Raw genomic sequence first — 14,045 nt, forward strand, 5'->3', positions numbered from 1 at the left:
TATTACATGTTTGACATACCTGCTTTCTCCATATTACCATATTTGGTACTGTGTACTACAAAGGCAGTCTTGAGAGTTCAAGGTGGAAGAAAGACGAAGTCTGAGCGGTTCTTAATTGGCGAATTCTCATTATTGAAGAGACTCATGATTAGGAACATTTTATAAACTACATGGCATTTAATAGATAATGACAGCATTGTTTATTGCTACATTAAAGAGGGGGAGGTTTTGGTTTTTAAAATTTTATGGGTGATTGTTTTTTCCTCTTAGTTTTCTGGAATGTTTGTTTCTACACATGAAGACAGCATATTGCTGATAATACAAAGAATATTTCAAGAAAAATCATATTGGTTAATTAAACCTATAGCCAACCAAACTTCTATAAACTCAGTAACAATGATTTTATAGGTGTTCATCTCATAATAAAAGTCTCATCCTTATAGTACATTAAATATGAGTTTTTAACAATTAGAAATGCTTACTGTTTTAATATCTGTTGAATTCCTTTGGTAGTTCTCTGTGTTAAAATTGCTGGGGAGGGGATTTAATTGAAGTTCATCAGTTGAAAGCATGAGAGAAGAGCAGATTTTGGGGTGGTTCTCCAGCAGGTTCTAGGTATATTTCAGTTTTACATTTAATAAGGTGTTTAAGAAAGCTTGATTAACACCTGTAAAATTGTTTATTCCTGCATTCTCATGTCCTGTGTTTTAATCTATTAATTAAGATCATAATGAATCTTCAATACAGTGCTTAATTTCACTCACCGAACAGAGTTTTAGGTACCACACCAGTATTTTACCTCCTTATGGAAAGAGAAAAGAAGGCAGGTGAACAGAATTCTCTTTGACAATAGATCCAGTTATGGAAGTGGAATGAGAAATGTCTTTATGGGCACTCCCCCTGTTTGGCTTATGTAGATTAGGTATGCTTTGTGTATATTATCCAAACTTCCTTGGTAATTGACTACTTTCACCAGTGTGTAAAACTTTAAAACACCAGTCTGTTTCTTGTCTATTCTGAAGTGTATGCAAACCAAAACACCAAAGTAAATTATCTGAATCTATGATTTAATTTCTTTTGCTTACACCACTTAGTAAGTTTGTGGCTTTTGAAAGTTTGTGGAATTTTCTAAGGTAATCCCGGAGAATCAAATGGTAGGTAAGGTGCTGGGCCACTGTATATGACTGCCTACACTGCACACCACATGTTTCAGGAGGTACTGTTCATATACGTGGGTATGCAAAGCGCAAAAGAGGGAACAGCCTAAGTTTAAATATTAGGAAGTTCATTTCAACTGTCTATATTGCTACCCCTAAAAAATTGTGACAGTGTGCATTTGTAATGTAATAATAATGTACCCCTCAATTTCCTGAGTCACATTATGACTTCAGGAAGGGGATATACTCAACCTTATAGCTAGGGCAGTTGTTGAAGAGTTATATAAATTATAAAGATAGGATAAATTATGAACTGACTTGAGGGCAGCAACATGGACATTCAGGTGAACTTAAACTGGATGTACCTGATGGAATCTCTTAGATTTTGAAATTTGAATAAGCTGTTTACACAGAATGAAAATCCGGAGGAAAAGTAGAAACTGAGATTCTTGTTATACTTTTTCATCAAGGTACAACTGATTTAGTAATTCAGAAAATGCTTCATTTATAAGCTTTGTTAGCAGCATAAATATTGAAGGAATTATGCTAAATGTTCTCTTATGCCAAATAATTTACAATTAATGCATTTTCTTTTAAAGAGTAAAGATAACGATGCAGACTTGTACAGTGTCTGATCATGCTTAGTAATTGAGTTTGATATTTGGAAACAGAGGTTTATGAGGATTTTTGGTTTTTAGTTAACTGACAGGCAGCGTAGCATCCACACTAAGTCATTCTCTCCTTGAAGTCTTTGAGAACATATTGCTGTTTTTTTTTCTTTTTTTTTTTTTTTAACATTTATTTATTTTTGAGACAGAGCATGAACGGGCGAGGGTCAGAGAGAGAGGGAGACACAGAATCTGAAACAGGCTCCAGGCTCTGAGCAGTCAGCACAGAGCCCGACGCGGGGCTTGAACTCACGGACCGCAAGATCATGACCTAAGCTGAAGTCGGACGCTTAACCGACTGAGCCACCCAGGCGCCCCCATATTGCTGTTTTAAGAATCTGTTTGTAGATACCATATCAAGATAATTCGGGCAGTTCTTGCATGTGAGGAACTTAGAGATGAGCAAAAATAGAGTATTTGTAGTGAATATTAATGTGAAAATGCTTCATGGTAGTCTTGAGTATTTGAGGCTTTTAATCAAATGTCTCATTTATCTTTATAGATGACCTTTTTGTACTCTTGATCACTCTTTGCAGTTTTATGGTGAGAGCATTATTTCTTCTGGTGATGGGGGAAGGGGATGGGACAGAATGTCACTTCTCTGTAAAATCACTCTAAGTTGAGACTAGTTCTGTAAAGTATGCTCTTGCAGGGAATTTTGATTTTAGTGAATATGAATAATGGACATCAGACTTCATTAAGTTCAAGAAATTAGTTCTCTGAACAGACTAACTTGTGTCCATCAGTGTACGTGGACAGCAAGGAAAAGTTTTTCTAGTAACTTATTTTTGATAAATATTTAGCATAGACTAAACCTCAGGGTGGCTTCATCTTGTCTTGGCTATAATGATCTGCTTTTGTGTGGTTTAATAGTCTACCATATAAATGCCTTTTCAGACTGAGGTACCAAAATAGTATCTGCCTTCGTAGGTAAGGGTCAGTTGTCTTGGCAGGTTTGCATTTAGAAAATCTAATTGATCTATTTTGGAGAATGTCGGGGGAGGAGGAGGGCTGTTGAGGACAACTGGCTAAGATCACCTGAATTCTCAGTCCATGTGGCCAGGCTCAGCCCCAGTGAAGCCAGGATCTCAGTACCCCTTATTCACCATACACATTTATGCACTGAAATGCATCATGATACACTATCATCTTAGCTCACAGTTTTTCTGAGGTAAAGACTTAGACTTAGGCTTGATCAATTAACTCATGCTTGGAAATGAAAAAGAATTTTTTTTTTTTAAGTAGTAAATGCCTTGTAGAAAATTTTGAAAATAGAAAAAATGTGAAGTAGAAGATTAAAGTCACAATTCTACTTTTGTTAACATTTGAGTATGTTGCCTTCCCATAATATGTAACAAAACTATCACAATATGTATATGTCCATCTTCCTTTCTCTCTTAAAGTTGGGTTTTGAACTTTTTAACAAAATATAATATTCTCCCTACAATGTATGGATTTTGAATTATTTAGCTAACCATAAAATAAATTCCCCAGTATTGGTCCTTTGGGCTGTTTTTATTTTGCTATTAGGGAAGGGTATGAATACTTAAAGGCTCTTGACACATAATTGCCAAACTGCTTTTTAAAATATATTGTTTATTGCGTTCAGGAGTTTGTGTATTCGTTGCATTATATTCTTTCTGTTGAATATATTTTAAAAAGTCTTGCTGATTTGATGAAAGAATTGTATCTTAGTGTTAATTTGCATTTCTTTGATCACTAGTGAGGCTGAAAAATTCTGTTTGGTCATTTGTTATTTCAGCAGACGTTCTGTTCATGTTCTTTGCACCTTTTCCTCCTGCCACATTTGTTTTTCTTGTTGATTTGTGAGGGTTCTTAGCCTACTGGGGATTGAATTACTTGGAAAATTGTTTATATTGATTTAAGCATTGGGAATTCACGGAGATGACCCCAAACCCACATAAGCAGTCCCATAACCTTTTTCCTAGATTGCATATTAAGTGGGTAAAAGCCCCACTTTCCCATTTTAAGCCTCTTGTAATCTTACTGTATTTTGGTAGCTATTTTGGACACTCAGTAAATACACTGATAACAAAATACCGAGATGTAGCAATCAGGTGAAAACTGCCTATTTTCAGCTTAGTAAATGCAATCAGTGCAGGTAAAATCCATGCAGTTTTCAACCTAACAATATGTTAGACTCACTTGGGAGCATTTAAAACTAATGATGCCCAGGCCCCACTCCAGACCAATTAAATCAGAATCTCTGGGTCTTACCCAAGGCATCAGCATTTTTCCCCAGCTTTTTTGAGATACAGTTGACATACAACATCATGTAAGTTTAAGATGTAGAATGTGATGCTTTGGTGTATGTATAAATTGCAAAATAATTAGTACAGTAAGCTTAGTTAACACTTCTGTTATTTCACGTAGTTATAATATGTATGTTGAGAACTTTTAAGATCTGCTGTCTTAGCAACTTTCAAATATACAATACAGCATTGTTAACTGTGGTCACCATGCTGTACTTTACATCCTCAGAATTTATTCATCTTCTAATTGGAAGTTTATACCCTTTGATCACCTTCACCCATCTCCCTATTCAGCCACAATCTACTTCATGAGTTTGGTTATTTTAGATTTTATGTATATATGTGATAGCACATTAAAAACAATTTTTTTTTAATGTTTATTTTCTTTTGAGAGAGAGAGAGAGAGAGAGCACATGAGCGAGGGAGACACAGAATCTAAAGCAGGTTCCAGGCTCCGAGCTGTCAGCACAGAGCCTGATGCAGGGCTTGAATTCATGAACCCTGAGATCATGCCCTGAGCCAAAGTCAGACACTTAACTGACTGAACCACTCAGGTGCCCTGCATTTTTTTTTTTTTTTTTTTTTTTTAAATTTGAGCACACGAGCGAGCAAGCACTGGGGAGAGGGGCAGAGGGAGAGAGAGAAAAAGACTCCTAAGCAGGCTCCATGCTCAGAATGGAGCCCGACATGGGGGTCGATCCCACAATCCTGGGATCCTGACCTGAGCTGAAATCAAGAGTTGGATGCTCAACCAACTGAGCCACCCAGGTGCCCTGAGATCTTGCATTTTTAAAGCTCCCTAGATGATTACAGTGAACAGCCAGGGCTGAGAGCTACTCAGTTAAGTGGTGATGTTAAGTCTCCTACATAGTTAAAAGTTATTGTGAAACTGGTTATCTGTCTCAATTGAGTTGCGTTATTGTTAATGGGTATCAAGTTCTGAACAGTGGACTCTAGTTTTTAAAAATCCTATTAGTTATAAAATCTATAGCACAGTTCTGTATTAATTTAACAAGTATAAGCACTTTTTTCTTTTATTCCATTTAAGTGATTGTTTTAAAAGCATGCATTGTTTCTCGGTACAGTGTTTGGATAATGTGATCTTAAATTTGGCAGCTTTGAAGTCTTACTGGTGGGTATCCTTTGGTAATCTCATGTTAAAGCACTAAGGTATTATTTTCCACCTGCTTTTCCTAACTCCTTAAAGTTGAGTGCCTATATTAACTTTGTATATACAAAAGCATAAGCTTTGCTTTCAGTAAGTCTTTTTCTCAAAATAGGATATATCTTAGTATTAATAAAAGGACATACGTGTGTTTAAAGTTATAATATGGTCCCTGTTTTTTTTTAAATAGACTTTATTTTTTAGAGCAGTTTTAGGTTGACAGTAAAACTAAGAAGGTACAGAGATTTACCATATATTCCCTGCCCCCACATACGTACAGACTCCTCCTTTTCAGCATCCCCTGCCAGAGGTAGTGATGAACCTACATTGACATCATTATCACTTAGAGTCCATAGTTACATCAGGGTTCACTCTTGGTGTTGTACATTCTGTGGGTCTTGACAAATGTATAATTAATTGGTCCTTGATTTTAAGACTTTAAAATGTCTTATTTACCAGTGTTTATTGCTGATAGTCATCTCTACAAGGCCACAACTTATGTCACTGTCCCTAGCATAAGCAATCTTACACCATGTTCTGAATTTAGCTTTTAAATACCCATTTTTCAGTGTTTGTTGAAAACTAAGTGCCAGAATCTGAAACAGATCCAAGTAGCCATCTTAATTTCCTGTCCTATATATTTAAACTCCCCCAGCATTTATAATGGATAAACTGCTTAAAGAAAGTTTCATATTCTTTAAATTCCAGTTAGGGGCACCTGGGTGGCTTGGTCGGTTAAGCGTCTGACTTCGGCTCAGGTCATGATCTCACGGTCTGTGAGTTCGAGCCCTGCGTCGGGCTCTGTGCTGACCGCTCAGAGCCTGGAGCCTGTTTCAGATTCTGTGTCTCCCTCTCTCTCTGCCCCTCCCCTGTTCATGCTCTGTCTCTCTCTGTCTCAAAAATAAATAAACGTTTAAAAAAAAATGAAATAAATTCCATTTAGTGTTTCCATAAGCCAAATACAAATTTTGGGGAAAGGTATGTTCCTCTTGAAGATGTTTTTGTGTAAACAAGATTTTTTTAAAACGTGAGGACAAGGGATGGAGTAGTCAGGGGAAAAGGAATAATATGAACTTAGAGAATAATAAACTACATGAGGTTTTTATTTGCTAAGTATGGGCCAGAAATTTTCCCATAGCCTTTTAGGCATTGTGAAGAGGTGGCAAAGCTGATTAAATAGTTCTCATTTTCTAGGAGAAACACTGTTATTCTTGATACTGAGACCTGGGAAATTTTTCTTTTGCATCTTCATAAAAAGCCACTATGACATAAAGTGAACCATATTTTCAGAAACACCCTGGAGTAAATACTATAGAGCATTTCATAGGGCTGTTCTTTGTAAGACTTCTTGCTATAAGTAGATGGTATAAGGCCAAGGTTGATTGATTCCATCATTCATTTATTCAGCAAATATATGAGCACCTGCTTTGCAGCATGTGAGTGCAGTAGTGAATGAAAAGTCTCTGCTCTCATGAAACTTCATCTTTTTTGAGCAGATAATAAGTGAGTTCATCATATGCTGTCAGAATATACACTACAAATAATAAAGCAGGATATAAGAGTTAAAGATTGACTAGGAATGGGGTCAAAAAGCTATTTTAGATAGTACAGTAGTCACGAGTGGTCTGAAGAGGTAACATTTTTTTATTTACTTATTTTTTGAAGAGGTAACATTTTTAGTAGCTCCCTAAAGAAATGAAGAGTTCAGCATAATTAGTTTTAATTTTTTTTTTTTAAGGTTTATTCATTTTTCAGAGACAGAGTGTGAGGGGGGAAGGGGAGAGAGAGAGAGACACACAGAATTCGAAGCAGGCTTCAGGCTCTGAGCTGTCAGCACAGAACTTGACGTGGGGCTGGAACTCATGGACTGTGAGATCATGACCTGAGCCGAAGTCAGATGCCCGACCAACTGAGCCACCCGGGCGCCCCATCAGCATAATTAGTTTTATTGGGAACCCAAATTCTATGGGATCCAGTCCAGACCAAAGATAACCTTACTTAGTTCAAGGATAAAACTATGTAAAACTGCATATCCTAAACTGGAATACCATGAAATGACTTCTTACTGGATATTAATAGCTGTAGACTCTTCACACATTTGGAAAAGTGCTGGACCATGTGGAAACAGGTTTCTTTACTGCAGTACAACTCAGAGACATTAATGTGTTTTTAAGAGGGGGAGGATATGATTTGTAGCATATCCTAAACTTAAACACAGAACCTTTTTTTTGTTGTTGTTTTGTTTTTTAAAGGCATAAATTTAGCACCTTGCATAGACCAGGGTTTGTAACAAAGCTGACCCAGAGGTATATACATGGATTGTGTATATCCTTTGCATGGTTTTCTATAAGGAATATTTTTTAACATCATGTAGGAACATTTGATAAGAATCAGTCAGTTGAGAATTAATTGTATACTGATTTATTAGGGGTCAGCTGTGAAAATAGCTTTCAGAATTTTGAAGTCTAGACCGCGCAAATACTCAAGGATACAGTGGTTCTCAACTGAGGTTGTACACAATAAAATCACATGGAGAGCTTAAAACAAAATAAAACAAACCTTCAATGCCTGGGAGCCCTAGGTTTTGGTATTTGTTAAACCACTACAGGTTTTTATGTGCAGCAAAGGTTGAAAACCACTGTTACAGATTAATGATTAGTTGTATAGTAACAGAATACAAGTTTTACTGGGCAAATAATATTGAAGCTGTGAAAAATGGTAGTGTTACTTAATTTTTCTCAGAATTACTTTACTTTAGTTAACTTAAGTGCTGCTTATCAGTGCTTTTATGGCTCTTCTTAGTAATGCTCAAGTCATTTTCCTGAATAAGCTTGTCTTAATAAAAATACATTTTCTGAATTAATGATGTTTTATCAAATGGCCTCAATGTCTTTAAAGCTGACTTCAGTCATAATGGGGGAACTGAAGGAGCGCCCAGGGAAATTCCAGGATTATTTGACAGGGATGCTGTGTATGATAGGAATTGCATAGGCAGCGTCCTAGAAGAGACCATGGGCTGTTTTTCCAAGATGCAGAGGCAGACAGAGGAGAAATTTTGCGTGTGGATGGAAGAGCTAACTCACCTTGACACTGGTGAAGAGAACAAGCAGCTGTCGAACCCAGGGAACTTAAAATGCAACTAGTCATCCAAAGAATTACCCTTCTCACCCAGTCTGGGCCATGCAGATGCCTGATTTCCAAGAACTATCACAGCAGCCCTTTGGTTCTTGTGCAACTTGTTGAAATGCTGACAGTACAGTAGAATTCCCAAAGACATAACATTTTCCAGTTAACTTGACCAAAAATGGGAATATTACAGAACAAGCTTTGAATCTATCACAGAAATCAATTGTGTTAACTATCTGCTTTTTGGATTGTGTAAGAAGGAATATGCTTTTGGCTATTGTAAGTTTCTTTTGATGGTGTTTTAAAAAGTACAATAGTAAACAGTTCCTTTAAAAAAAAATAGATATTCAAAACAGCAGAGTTGGATAATTTTAGCTTGTGTTTCATTACATATGGTTGGAACATAGAACCACATTTATACGATAATAGGAGTGATCCTCATCTTTATGCTTTTTTCATGCCAAAAACATAAATAAGATATAAGATAGGGAATGTTAGTGAATCCAGATAGGTAAGTAGTGAATTCTTTGAGAATCTCTTAACATTTATTCTCCCCAAACATTGTTGACTCTCTTCTGATTCCAAAGGAGGGAATCATGTAATTAATCCCACTCTGAAGATCATAAATGATGAATGCACTGCATGAACATTTTTATGTCATTCTTCCGTATGTCATTTAATGAATGCATTTGTTGCTAGTCTTTAATGAATTACAACTTTCAGTAACATTTGTATGTAGGAAGAATGAATTAATTTTTGAGGATATATATACTCTGTACCTACTATGCAAGATATTGTAGAGAAAGCAGATAAGAACAGAGTTTGATTGCTTGCATGAGGACTTTTCATTGCTACATAGATGAATTTTTATCTTGAGCATTAACTTAAAGCTCACTGCCTGAGGCAGTAAACCTGACAGACATCATTCAGTGAAATTGTCTGGTACCTTGATGTAAAGAGTACCTCTAGAGGAAATAGATGAAATGGTCACTCTGTTAAGCGTATGTATTAAATGGGTTTTTAAGTTACTGGTGACTAACTGTATTAGCTAATGTACTACCAATTTAATTTTGTTTTTAATCCCCAGACTGAAAATAAATGGCCCTTTGGCATGTTAAAGGGCCCACAGAGTATGTCAAAGGGGAGAAAATATCACAGGATTGAAAGTCTTGCAGTATGATAGCTGTTTTTATGTGTGGCCTGAGATTGGGAAATACTGGTATTTTATGTTTTCTGGGTTGGTGAGAAGCCACTAAATTAGGGTGAAATTTTTTAGTAGGAATATGTAACTTTGCTAATACTGTTTTTGTTTCAAATTTTGCTTTCTGCTGGATTTGCTTACAATAAAAATTTATTGGTTTTTCCCTTCAAATTTATAATTTCATAACTTCTCAATATGAAACAGATTAATTATTTTAATACTTAATGAAGTTGCAACGTTGGAAAAACTAATTCTGTTTTGTAAGAGGAAGGATAGGTGGTTTATATAACAATGAAGACCTTTATTTTAATAATTTATCAGGAACTTTACTCAGAAAATGGTCAGTATTTTAAGAATTTATCAGTAACTTAGAAAATTATTAGTATATTTTCTATTTAGTTCTTTATCCAAATATTTGTAATTTTTAAATTAACTGTAATAGACCGAGCCAACTTTTTTTTTCCTTTTCTAGTTTTGAATTGAAAAATAAACTGTGTGATTTGGTTTTTTCGTTTTAGAACCTGATGGGTAAGAATTGGGAGTTAACTTTGCGGGAGGCGTGTTAATGTTCTCAGGTTTCTTTGAAGAATGTATATAGGAATTAATGAAAAAGACTAGAAGTCTCTTAATTGTGTAATGATGGTCAGATTTCCTGAACTTGATATTTGACAAATAGGAGTAAGTTTGGAAACACCAGTGCAACTTGCAATAAATTTCTTAACATCAGCTAAGCTCTTACATAACATTAGTATGAATTTTCAACATAAACTATGATAGGAGTTAATTATAACTGATGTATTTTTCTCTGAAATGATAATACAACATTTGTAAATTACTTCAGCTAGTATTATCTTTAGATTAAGTTTTATATCAACAGGAAGAACATTGTTTTGGGATGACTGACTAGATTTTAACTAATCTGCGGTAATTATTTGAATTTGAGATATTTTCAGGGAAGTTCTGTCTTCAGTTTCTTCCTGAGATCACTGATTTTACTAGACATGGAGTTTTAGGCATAAAAAATGTCAATATAGGGGTGCCTGGCTGGCTCAGTTGGTAGAGCACGTGACTCTTGATCTCAGAGCTATGAGTTCAAACCCCCCATTGGGCATGGAACCTACTTAAAAAAATAAATTTAAAAAGTTAATTTCAGCATGTTAACATGACTACTTTTTGATGCATGTATAAACTGTTTCAAGTACTTAGCAGGTTTCTTTTTTGCTTCATGATTTAATATTTGATATATTAAGGATGTACTGATGCTTTTTATTTTTAAAATAGAAAATAATTCATCTTTTAAGAACACAAATTATTCCTAGTGTTGACCGAATATATTCTAGTTTTTGTTATTAGATAATTGAGCAAAAAGTCTATAGATATACTTTTTGCCTTTAAGAGAAAAATGAAAAAGTTTTAGTGGACTAGAACTATCAAACATAGGTTTTATTTGTTTATTTTGTGTGGGAGGAGGGCCAGAGAGAGGAAGGAGACAGAGAATCCCAAGCAGGCTCCACACGCTGACACAGGGCTCAAACCCAGGAACCGCAAGATCATGACCTGAGCCGAACTCGAGTCAGACACTTAACCAACTGATCCACCCAGGCGCTCCTCAAACATAGGTTATAATAATTGATATTCTAGGTAAGAATGATATTTAGGATATTTGAGAAGGTGTTAAACATTAATAATTTGGGACACCTTTCTACATAATTTTGGGTAAAGAAGTGGAAAGAGGTTTTGGTAGAAAAAGGAAACCAGGATGTATTGATTTAATTCGTAGAATATGTTTCAAATATTAAAACTTATTCTAAAGTAAAATCTGAAATTTTGTGGTTTGGAGTGCTTAACCTTAATAATTTTGAAGCAGAAACATACCTACAAATTTTATCCTGATTTTTAGTTTCTCACAGTGCCTTGAAAATTAAAATGTGAGCTGTTATAGGAAATATTATTTTGAAAAACAGTAAGTTTTTATATGAGTTGTGCATTAAATGGTGACACCTTGTCCAGATTGCACAATTTAAAAATTCCTCTTTCAAAAAATGTTGTTTCTGTATTATATATATTTACAGAAATATCCAGTATTGAACTTTTAAAACATAACTGCTGTTTTGGATTATTGAATTCTCCTTCAGTGAGGCAAAGCCTGTATCCCTAAGATTATACCCCCTCATCTGTGGGGGTTATGTTTCAAGACCCCAGTGGATGCGTGAAACCACAGATAGTACCGAACCCTATAAATAGTTTGTTTTTTCGTATACAAACATATGTATGATAAGGTTTAATCTGTAAATTAGGCACAGTAAGAGATGAGCAACAATAATAAAATACAACAATTATAACAATATATCGTAATAAAAATTATGTGAATGCGGTCTCAAAATATTGTACTGCACTTACCCTTTTTGTGATGATGTGAGGTGATAAAATGCGTATGTGAGGAGAAGTAGTGAGGTGAATGATACAGGCACTGTGATGTAGTGTTAGGCTACTTTTGACCTTCTGACCGTTTGTCAGGAGGAAGATCATCTGTTTCCGGACCATTGTTGACTGATGGTAACTGAAATCATGGCAGTGAAACCGTGGTTAAAGGGAGACTGTTGTACGTTTAAGTACTAAAATGAAGAAGTGGGAATCACTTATGGATTATGTGGTGGCATTTTTATGTACGTGTATGTATTGTTTGAGAAGTGCCTAGTGGTCTTCCCTAATTTGTTTCTTTTGAATTCCTTTAATTTTCCTAGAATTTTAAGAAGGTTAAGGAATGTATCCTGTTTGGACCTCTTTGTAGTATATAAAGGGCTAATGCTGGAAGAAACTTCTTTCAACCTAAAACATTAATCTAGATGTCGTTGAAATACTTTTTATTTAAGAATAAAATCCCATTTCTCTAATATGTACACATGAAATTAGGTGATGATATTTAAAAGGGGGCATTATCCCCTCATTAAAGATAAATGTGTTTTCTGATAATCTGTCTACAGACTACTTTCTGCCTGGTTTGTACTAACTCAGTGTTTAGGATATTAGATTTTTAATAATTTTAAGAGTATTTAACCAGATTAGAACGATCTGGTTATTTGAGCCATTTGTTAGATGATAACTGTCTTACTTGTATTGATGCATATTTTGTGCGCATCATTAAAAATGAGTGTAATAAAAGCCCAAATAAAATTTCAATTTAGAACACAACACAATGAAAATCTTAAGATTTAATATCTTGTATAAAGTGTTTTTTGTTTTTTTTTTTAACTTAGAATAAAGGATTCTATCATTTTGGGGCTCCCAAGAGAAAAAAACCTTTTTTCTTGTTACCAAGTCAGAGGATTGAGCCTTATCTCAAGGGGTCTGGTCTGTGTGTGTGTGTCTGCACGTGTGCACATATGCCCACTTCTGAAATAACTAATTTTTGTGTTTTTTTATTGTTACATTTGACAAGTTGTTGGAGACAGATAACAATGGAATAGTCTACAGGGATTTTTATTAATATAATATCCATTCATGTATGTAAGAGTTGCCCACATATAAACCTAGTTGGGGTGATAAAATTGGAGAAAAAAGTTACTTTATGGATTTTGTTTTTGTCATGTAAAGGTTTTTGACCTCTTGTTTATTTCACTAGCAGACTGAGTAAAAGAATAATTTTGCTTCATTGCTTTTGTCATTCTACAGTGTTATGTAGATTTAACAGCAGAGACCCAGGTCTCTGAGTCTAGGTATATCTCAATTTACATAAGACTTATTACTTAAAATTTGTGTGCAAGTCAGAATATTAGAAATGAAATAATTTTAAACGATTAAATCTGCTTGTTAATGGAAGAAATGCTGTAGCGAATCCTTTTGTTGAACAAATAAAGCACCCAAATTGATATCACTGATAATTTTCATTTTTAATATATAGCTGAATTTGCCTAATGATACAGCTACATGAAAGTTGTAGGTAAGATGGTGAACAGGCTTCTTCCTGTCATCATTTGTTTAGAATAACAGATTATAGGCAAGCTGTCTCGTAGAAGGTGACCTTTTAAAGTAATTGTACCTGTTACATTTTGTTTAGCTTATATTTATTTCCCTCTCTCCAGTTTGAATTATTTAAATGATACAGTGAGAGTACAGTGAAAGAGATTTTGTGGAATGCCACATGTTAGAAAATACAGCATCAAAATAATTTGAGCAAATTTATTAAACTTAAAATTTTTTTACTATGAAAATTGTTCAGTAAAAATTGTTCTTGAAGAAAAATTCTTCTCAAAATCCTCTCCATAAATGACATCTATGTCCTTAATCAGTGTACAGAAAAGAAATTTGTTTTTTTAATTTGTCCAGAACAGTTGTATGATACATGGATTGTACACAACGTGAATAACTTCGGAGTTTCTACATTTTTCTTTTTTTTTTTTTATTTCTGTTTTTAATTTCTCTGAATTTTAGGAAGGTTGGTGGGGATTGAAAACA

The 14,045-nt window shown here is 34.7% G+C and overlaps 1 protein-coding gene across 3 annotated transcripts in view; it reads left to right on the plus strand.

The window, feature by feature from the left end:
- The window catches only part of ARK2N (arkadia (RNF111) N-terminal like PKA signaling regulator 2N), an 85,856-nt gene that overhangs the window by 39,503 nt on the left and 32,308 nt on the right, over positions 1-14,045 (plus strand). The gene's annotated exons all lie outside the window — the stretch shown is intronic.

Source organism: Panthera onca, chromosome D3 (assembly GCF_046562875.1).
Source record: "Panthera onca isolate mPanOnc1 chromosome D3, mPanOnc1 haplotype 2, whole genome shotgun sequence".
In the NCBI taxonomy this organism is placed as follows: domain Eukaryota; kingdom Metazoa; phylum Chordata; class Mammalia; order Carnivora; family Felidae; genus Panthera; species Panthera onca.